Source organism: Peromyscus eremicus, chromosome 5, assembly GCF_949786415.1.
Source record: "Peromyscus eremicus chromosome 5, PerEre_H2_v1, whole genome shotgun sequence".
NCBI lineage: Eukaryota > Metazoa > Chordata > Mammalia > Rodentia > Cricetidae > Peromyscus > Peromyscus eremicus.
In genome coordinates, this window is record NC_081420.1 from 59,498,664 (window position 1) to 59,509,099 (window position 10,436).

General features: G+C 39.5%; 1 long non-coding RNA gene across 1 annotated transcript; it reads right to left on the reverse strand.

The window, feature by feature from the left end:
- Positions 1 to 230: 230 nt before the first annotated feature.
- Positions 231 to 9,970, reverse strand: LOC131910516 (uncharacterized). Its single transcript, XR_009379146.1, has 3 exons — positions 9,896 to 9,970; positions 1,509 to 1,689; positions 231 to 411 (listed from the first exon to the last, which is right to left on the reverse strand). It is a non-coding gene; the product is annotated as an uncharacterized LOC131910516 (long non-coding RNA).
- Positions 9,971 to 10,436: the final 466 nt, after the last annotated feature.

Genomic DNA, 10,436 nt, shown 5'->3' on the forward strand with positions numbered 1-10,436 from the left:
TGAGGTTAGCTGTGGCCTGTTTTGTCTCTATGATCTTTCAGCGTTCACCCCAATACCTGACTCCAGGTTTGTTTTTACTAATAAGACCTTTTAAGATTCATGCTACAGTATTTTTCTTTCCTCTAAATACTTCAATTCACATAACTGAAAAAACCAAATACACAAGAAAGCAAAACTCCCATGTAATGTTTCTGTCTGTAAACCCTTTATTTAGACTGAGTCCACAGAAAGTAAATGACTATATTAATGAATGCTGAAGCTAGGAAGATTATTTAGCAATTTCAGGCTGAAGAAACTGGATTAAGAAATTGAAGCTTTTCATAGAGGTGGCAGCATTCTTTGTGGAAAAATACAACTCTTTTGGCTGAAAGATTCATATTTAGTTGCATGTATGAAATACTTTGCTTATTTCTGAAATGATAAAATAAATAATTTTTATTTATTATTGAATAATTGCATACAAGAAAATAAGCTTCTAGAACTTTGGTAAAACCTCAGGAACTCTGATCATTCAGGCTTGCAATGTATACCCAGTTAGTGGGTAGTAAACTGTATATCTACTTACATGTACCTTCTGAATACTCATTACCCATTTTGCTCTAAGTTAGTTAGCATTACTGTGTGGGTGTGAGCAATTATTTGTAAATTAGATTGCAACAAAATCAAATTTATTTGATCTCTAGGAGTTTTCAATACTCTAACCACTTAAAACAACTTGTATTCACACACACACACACACACACACACACACACACACACACACACACACATATATATATATATATATATATATATATATATATATATATATATATATATATATACCCTTCATCTCCCTGTTTCCCCTCAAGATCTCCTTCCTCACCTGGATCACACAATTTTGGAAGAGACCTATCAATGTAGAACCATAGTCTCAGGTTCAAAAGGAATAAATGAACTTTAGTATATGATGGTTTCTTTAAACTAGGAATAGAAACAGAACCACTCTATTCACAATACATAAAAACTTATAACCACCTCACTCATAATATATCCATTCAGATATATGCATATATGTGCATGTACCCACATGTATGCCTCCTCTGTATTCATAGGCATATGTGTATAAATATATAAATGTGGGCATGAAGGCTTTATGCCATTCCTCTTCTAAAATATCTAATGGGAAGTACCATGTGCCTGGGAAAGAGAAAACCTAATGGCCAAGGCTGCATGTAAGGAGCTAAGGTCACTGTCTTGATTCTGTCACTGGTTGCGACTTCACCCCCTCTTAAAATATACAGAGCACCAAGGGGTGGTCTCTTTATACCTAGTGACAGGCACAGTTATCACAATGAGAGTCTTTATATTAGAATGAATGTTAATAGACATTTATTTAACTGGAATTCTTTTTTTAATGTCTACATGAAGTCAAATACCCAAGTTCTTTAGAAAAGAGGCCATCTTTTTCTCTTCTATATGAGAAACCATGCTTCTCTATGACTGGAGAGGAAAATGGTGATACTTACCTTGATAGAGAAATGGGATATATATACATATATCCTTGACCTTGATTTCAGCTAGAAAATAGGTTTGAAGTTCCTTGAATTTTTTCTCTTTCAATATTCCCCATCTTTCATTCTACCATCTTTTAACGGATGCTTTATGTCAATAGGAGAAGCTGGGATATTCCTGTCAGACCTACTACCACTTGCCATTCCCAAGCGATTCATCAATGTGTCGAAACCATGTAGGGAGAAATAAAAACATGACCTGTGCAGCCTGAGAGCTCCAAACATCAAATGCCCACCCAGAGAGAAACACAGAAAGGTTTTGCTTAGAATTGTTTTATTTCCATTCAGGTAGTGTACTCCTAACCATGCCTCATTGATTTTATAATGTTAGATTTAAAAGGGCGGTCAGCCAGGTCCATACTCTTGTGTAGTGGAGAGACTGGGTTATTTATATGGCAAAGTACGAGATGAAATGAAAAAGTTCCAAATGACTAACCAGTACATAATCCCAGCCAAATCATATCAGGGGATCTGTGTGGGTTCCAGCACAAAGGCACCCCAAGGGAGAGCAGCATGGATCATTTGGCATCAAAACCAAGCCTACATAGTGATTTCAGATTCTTAGCATCTGGGTTTTACTGAGATCTTATCTACTGTGGAAAGTCATTTCTGTCTCCTGACCAGGGACAGAAGGGACTCTCTCATGCTATTTTGTGCTGATATATATATAAAATTTATTTTTTTCCTTTCAAATTTTGAAAAGCAGTAACAGGAACTTGATAATAAACTAACTGGGAATATTCATGAGACATGTAAGCTACAAGGTGCTTGCCTTAGCACATCATTCAATAGATGCTGTCTTTCTTCTTGTTCTCCTTGATTCATTCATTCAATTAAAATTTATTGAACGTCTGCTAGTTTTTGGATGCCTGGCAGAGAACATTGGCCATAAATAGACCAAGCTGAAACTTTAGGTGAAAAAAGAACATATTTCAAAAGCAATTGAGTAAATAAATTACAGATAACTTATAGATGAGAAGTCAATAGGAATGTTTATATATGAGGTTTTGGATTAAAAATGCTGTGACAACAGAAAATTAAGTCAATATGAAGGAGACTACTGTGTAGTATTGGAAGAATAAGGAGGCCAGTTACACAGCTTTTCCTCATTGCAGTGGCATGTAAGCAAAGCTTACAGGTATGTGGAGGGCAGGGGTGGGGGGAGGTGTGGCCACAGATCTAGAGAATAACATTTTGAGCAGAAATTCCAAGCAAAGTTCTTTTTTTTTATTATTAAGGAATTTTTAAATTCATTTTACATATCAATCACAGACTGCTCCCCTCCCTTCTCCCACCCTTCCCACCTTCCTCCCTCAACCCACCCCCCATTCCCTCCTCCAACAAGGCAAGTTCTCCCATGGGGAATTCGCAGGGCCTGGTACATTCAGTAAAGGCAGGCAAATGGATAGAACTAGAAAATATCATCCTGAGTGAGGTAACTCAGACTCAGAAGGACAAACATGGTATGTACTCACTCATAAGTGGATACTAGATATAAAGCAAAGGATAACCAGACTACTAGCTTCCAGAGAAGCTAGCTAACAAGGAGGCCCTTAAGAGGAATGCATGGATCATCCCGGGAAGGGGGAAATAGAGGAGATCTCCATGAGTAAACTGGGGATGGGGCTGGGGCAATGGAGGGTGGGGGATGGGGGATGAGACCAAGCAAAGTTTTTAAAGCTAGACAGTGCTCTCTTGTCCATGTCAGTGGACAAAGAAAAAGAAAAAGCAAAGAGAAGGAAAGAGAAAATGGAGGTAGTTTGTTTTTAAGAGTGGACATTAGATTTATAAGTACTTATAACCCCAATCACTATTTAGGTTCACTGATAAAGGATAGTTGCTTAACAGATATTTGTTTACTTAATTTATGTATAGCTCTTCTACATCAAATGCTTACTATATGCTAGATGCAGGTCTACAAAACTGCATTTATTTGAATATTATATCTGAGCAATAAGGTATGAGGATCACCATGAGATCAAGGCCACCCTGGGATACATTATGATATCTTTTTTTAATTAAATAAAAGAATACTGGTGGTTAGGACATTTCTACTATCAACTATAGGTTGTGAGCCACAGTCTATTGTCAGTAAAATTGTAATGTAAGTTATAAAACACAATTAATGTGAATGTTCATGAAATTGCCAGTAATGAAAACTGTGTTTGCTCCCATGAATGTCATTTCTTTCCATTTATGATGGTCACTAATTGTTAACTCTTGGCATTATGGAAGATGTCATGATTTCAGCTCTATCTTGACAAAGAACTCATGTCATTCCACGTTCATCTACACAGGTTAAAACATCTTTACCCAAAGATTCAGGGTGACTTGGAGTTACTAAAATAGGATGGGAAAGTACTCTTCCAATCTGAAATGAACCCCTGCTTCCTCTCTAATCCCTGTTCTCTGTTGGAGAATATTATTTATTTATTTTTAATTAAAAGTTTTTTTTTCATTTTACATAACAACCACAGTTCCCTTTCCCTCCCCTCCTCTTGCTCACCCCCCACATTCCCCCTCCCTAACCCCACATCCACTCCTCAGAGAGGGTAAGGTCTTCCATGGGGAGCCAATAAAGTCTGGCATATCAAGTTGAGGCAGGACCAAGCCCCTCTCCCCTGAGGCTGAGCAAGGTACCCCTTCATAGGGAATGGGCTCCAAAATGCCAGTTAATGCACTAGGGATAAATCCTGGTCCCACTGCCAGTGATCCCACAAATGCCCAAGTCACACAACTGTTACCCACATTCAGAGGACATAGTTTGGTCCCATGCAGGTTTCCCAGCTATCAGTCCAGAGTCAGTGAACTCCAACTAGCTTGGGTCACCTGTCTCTGTGGGTTTCCCCAGCATGATCTTGATCCCTTTTTCAAAAAATCCCTCCTCCCTCTCTTCGTTCCACTGGACATTGGGAGCTCCACCTAGTGGTTAGCTGTCAATCTCTGCATATGCTTCTTCTTTTTTTTTTTTTTTTAAATTTTTATTTTGCAATACAATTAAGTTCTACATACAGGCACAGATTCCCTTGTTCTCCCCCCTCACGCCCCCTCACCTTCCCCCCAGCCCGCCTCCCATTCCAATCTCCTCCAGGGCAAAGCCTTCCCCACAGACTGAGATCAACCTGGTGGACTCAGTCCAGGTAGGTCCAGTCCCCTCCTCCCAGGCCGAGCCAAGCGACCCTGCATAGGCCCCAGGTTTCAAACAGCCGACTCATGCAATGAGCACAGGACCCAGTGCCAGTGCCTGGATGCCTCCCAAACAGATCAGGCCAATCAACTGTCTCACCCACTCAGAGGGCCTGATCCAGTTGGTGACCCCTCAGCCATTGGTTCATATTTCATGTGTTTCCGTTTGTTTGGCTATTTGTCTCTGTGCTTTATCCGACCTTGGTCTCAACAATTCTCTCTCATATAAACTCTCCTCATTCTCGCTAATTGGACTCCCAGAGATCCACCTGGGGCCTAGTCATGATCTCTGCATCCAGATCCCTCAGTAGTTGGATGAGGTTTCTAGCACGACAATTAGGGTGTTTGGCCATCCCATCACCAGAGTAGGTCAATTCGGACTGTCTCTCGACCATTGCCAGCAGTCTGTTGTGGGGGTATCTTTGTGGATTTCTGTGGGCCTCTCTAGCACTTTGTTTCTTCCTATTCTCATGTGGTCTTCATTTACCATGGTCTCCTATTCCTTGTTCTCCCTCTCTGTTGTTGATCCAGCTGGAATCTCCCACTCACCCAAGCTCTCTTTCCCTCGACCCTCGCCCTTCACTACCCCCACTCCTGTCCAGGCTGTTCATGTAGATCTCATTCCATTTCTCTGTCATTGGGCGATCTCTGTGTCTTTCTTGGGGTCCTGATTTCCAGGTAGCCTCCCTGGTGATGTGAGTAGCAGTCCAGTCATCCTTGTTCCACATCTAGTATCCTGTTATGAGTGAGTACATACCATGTTTGTCTTTCTGAGTCTGGGATACCTCACTCAGGATGATTTTTTCTAGGTCCATCCATTTGTCTGCAAACCTCATGATGTCATTGTTTTTCTCTGCTGAGTAGTATTCCATTGTGTATATGTACCACATTTTGTTTATCCATTCTTCAGTTGAAGGGCATCTAGGTTGTTTCCATGTTCTGGCTATTACAAACAATGCTGATATGAACATAGCTGAACAAGTGCTCTTGTGGTGTGGTTGAGCATTCCTTGGGTATATGCCCAAGAGTGGTATAGCTGGATCTTGGGGGAGATGGATTCCCAATTTTCTAAGAAAGCACCATATTGATTTCCAAAGTGGTTGTACAAGCTTGCATTCCCACCAGCAGTGGAGGAGAGTTCCCCTAGCTCCACATCCTCTCCAGCATAAGGTGTCTTCAGTGTTTTTGATCTTAGCCATTCTGACAGGCGTAAGGTGGTATCTCAGAGTTGTTTTGATTTGCATTTCCCTGATGATTAGGGATGTTGAGCAATTCCTTAAATGTCTTTCAGCCATTTGAGTTTCCTCTGTTGAGAATTCTCTGTTTAGTTCTATAGCCCATTTCTTAATTGGACTGTTGGGCATTTTGATGTCTAATTTCTTGAGTTCCTTATATATTCTGGATATCAGTCCTCTGTCAGATGTGGGATTGGTGAATATCTTTTCCCATTCTGTAGGCTGTCGCTTTGCCTTGTTGACAGTATCCTTTGCCCTACAAAAGCTTCTCAGTTTCAAGAGGTCCCATTGATTGATTGTTTCTCTCAGTGTCTGTGCTACTGGTGTTCTATTTAGAAAGTGTTCTCCTATGCCAATGCGTTCAAGACTACTTCCTACTTTCTCTTCTAGCAGGTTCAGAGTAGCTGGGTTTATGTTGAGGTCCTTGATCCACTTGGACTTAAGTTTTGTGCACGGTGATAGATATGGATCTATTTGCAGCCTTCTACATGTTGATATCCAGTTTTGCCAGCACCATTTGTTGAAGATGCTTTCTTTTTTCCATTGTGCACTTTTGGCTTCTTTGTCAAAAATTATTTGTTCATAGGTGTGCGGAAATAGAAACAGTCATTAAAAGTCTCCCAACCAAAAAAAGCCCAGGACCAGATGGTTTCAGTGCAGAATTCTACCAGATCTTCAAAGAAGAGTTAATACCAATACTCTCTAAATTGTTCCATACAATAGAAACAGAAGGAACATTACCAAACTCCTTCTATGAGGCTACAATTACCCTGATTCCCAAACCAAACAAGGATACAACAAAGAAAGAGAACTACAGACCGATCTCCCTCATGAACATTGATGCAAAAATACTCAATAAAATACTGGCAAACAGACTCCAAGAACACATCAAAACAATTATCCACCATGATCAAGTAGGATTCATTCCAGGGATGCAAGGATGGTTCAACACACGAAAGTCTGTCAATGTGATACACCATATAAACAAACTCAAAGAAAAAAACCACATGATCATCTCACTAGATGCTGAAAAGGCATTTGACAAAATCCAACACCCCTTCATGATAAAGGTCTTGGAGCGATCAGGAATACAGGGAACATACCTAAACATAATAAAGGCAATTTACAGCAAGCCAACAGCCAACACCAAATTAAATGGAGAGAAACTCAAAGCAATTCCACTAAAATCAGGAACGAGGCAAGGCTGTCCGCTCTCCCCATACTTATTCAATATAGTACTTGAAGTTCTAGCCAGAGCAATAAGACAACATAAGGAGATTAAGGGGATACAAATTGGAAAGGAAGAAGTCAAGCTTTCCCTATTTGCAGATGACATGATAGTATACTTGAGCAACCCAAAGATTCCACCAAGGAACTGATACAACTTATAAACACCTTCAGCAACATAGCAGGATACAAGATCAACTCAAAAAAATCAGTAGCCCTCCTATATACAATGGACAAAAAAGCGGAGAAGGAAATCAGAGATACATATTTACTATAGCCACAAATGACATAAAATACCTTGGGGTAACACTAACCAAGCAAGTGAAGGACCTATATGACAAGAACTTTAAGTCCCTGAAAAAAGAAATTGAAGAAGATGTCAGAAAATGGAAAGATCTCCCATGCTCATGGATAGGCAGAACTAACATAGTAAAAATGGCAATCTTACCAAAAGCAATCTACAGATTCAATGCAATCCCCATCAAAATACCAACACAATTCTTCACAGACCTGGAAAGAATAATACTCAACTTCATATGGAAAAACAAAAAACCCAGGATAGCCAAAAGAATCCTGTACAATAAAACAACCTCTGGAGGCATCACGATCCCTGACTTCAAGCTCTATTATAGAGCTACAGTAATAAAAACAGCTTGGTACTGGCATAAAAACCGACATGTGGACCAATGGAATCGAATTGAAGACCCTGACATTAATCAGCACACCTATGAACAAATAATTTTTGACAAAGATGCATATGCTTCTATCAGTTATAGGATGAATGTTCTATGATGACAATTGGGGTAGGCATCAATTTGAATACAGGGGAAGACCAGTTCAGGCACCCTCTCTACTATTGCTAGGAGTCTTAGCTGGAATCATCCTTGTGGATTCCTGGGAATTTCCTAATCCCATAATGGTTCCCTCTATCAAGATATCTCTTTCTTTTCTCTCTCTCTGTGTCCCTCCCCCAACTCAGCCACCCCATTCCCTCAAGTTCTCTTCCCACCTCCCCTTACCTCCTCCACTCTCCCCCTCCCATGCTCCCATTTTACTCAGGAGATCTTATCTATTTCTCCTTCCTAGATGTGGAGTAAGAGGAACACTCCTCCAATGCTGGTGGAAGTGCAAACTTGTACAGCCACTTTGGAAATCATTATAGTGGTTTCTCATAAAATTGGTAATCAATCTACCTCATGATCCAGCAATGCCACTCTTTGGCATATATCCAAATGATGTACATTCATACCGCAAGGACATTTGCTCAACTATGTTCATAGCAGCATTATTCATAACAGACAGAAGCTGGAAACAACCTAGATGCCCCTCAACCAAAGAATGGATAAAGAAAATGTGGTACATTTACACCGTGGAGTATTACTCAGTGTTAAATCAGTAACATCATGAAATTTGTAGGCAAATGGATGGAACTAGAAAAAACCATCCTGAGTGAGGTAACCCAGACCCAGAAAGATAAACACAGTATATATTCATTCATAAGTGGATATTAGAAATAAAGCAAAAGATAACCAGGCTAAAATCCACATCCCCCAGAGAAGCTGGATAACAAGGAGGAACCTAAAAGAGACATGCATGGATGCCCCTAGGATGGGGAACATTATTTTAGGTTGTGTAACTTTTGTTTATGTTGCATTTGTTTAACTCTGTGAAGCCATGTTACTGTGCCTGTCTAAAGCACCTGATGGTCTAATAAAGAGCTGAACAGCCAATGGCAAGGCAGGAGAAAGGCTAGGCAAGGCTGACAGACAGAGAGAATTAATAGAAGGAGAAATCTGGGAGGAAAAGAAGTAGCCAAAGAATGATCAGGACCCCAGGGCCAGCCACCCAGCTATACACCAAGCCATAGAGTATGCAACAAAGAAAGGTGTACAGGAATAGAAAAGGAAAAGCCCAGAAGCAAAAGGTAGATGGGCGAATTTAAGTTAAAGAAAGCTGGTTAGAAATAAGCCAAGCTAAGGCCAAGCATTTATAATTAATAATAAGCCTCTGTGTATGATTTATTTGGGAGCTGGATGGTGGGCCCCTGATAGAGCAGAAACAAGCAACAACAGTTCTCCTTCAGCTTTTATAACATATAAAAGGAAGAAGAAAGCCTTTAGCTGTTTATCAGATTTCTGGTGTCATCACCATAGTTTAACTTTCTTTGCTTTACTTCCATGTAAAGCCTGGATATTCTATAGCTTTGCTTTTTTTTTTTTTGGACAGGGGAGTGTGGGCATTCTTTTCACTCTCTTCTTGAGCTGACTTGACCTCACCAGTGGAACTGGCTATGTTTTTACCTTGTCATATCAAAAGCTGTTTCTGCTTTTACCACTTGCAGCCTCTAAAAACAAGTAAGTTGGAGTTCATTAAAAAAAAAAAACTAATTAACAAAAATAATATGTTCATTCATTGCATCTACTGCTTTTGTTTACCTATTATTTGGTTAGCAGGGTGCTTATCTGGCCTTTTTATGTGTTCAGAAATGTTTCTAAAGATAAAGGCTTCAAGCAAAGGTATGCCAAAAGAGCTTCAGTACTAAGATTTATAACTAGTAGATAGATGCCTGTTCATGATACTGAGAATGAGTGGGCTTAGCAAGTAGAAGGCCTTAGTGTCAACTGAGGCCTTCCAAATTAAAAACCATCTACTCATCAGATACTTTTTACATGGGTCAAAATTCACCTGCCATACCTGAGCTAGGTTCCGAAGGTTTGCAGATCTTGTCGTAGAATTTATATTTTTCATCTCCACAGTGCTGCTAAATTAACACGTCCTGTCTCTGTCACTAGTAAGAAGAAACAACAGGAAGGTTTTTGGTTTTCATTTTTGTTTTTTTTTCTCTCTCTCTCTTTTTGCACTTTCATACTCTTGCTGGATTACAGATTATCTGATTATCTAAGTTCTTACTTAATTACTTACATCCATGGTCAAACCTAAATTAGACAATAGAAAACCTGCCTGTTCTTTGAAATATCATTCACAAGACCAATCACAAAGAGTAGATCAGCAGAACATAGGCTAAATCAAATACCACATATAATTATGATAGAGTAGCATCCTTATTTAATGACTTTGTTAGTATTTATTGGACGATATTCATTGTTGAATGTAAAAATCAGTTAATAAGCACATATTTCAGGGTCCATTTATATGTTTATAGAGACATATTGACAATGGTACAATTTCAGTATCTCTAGAATGAAGGAGTTCATATAAATTATATTTTCCTCTT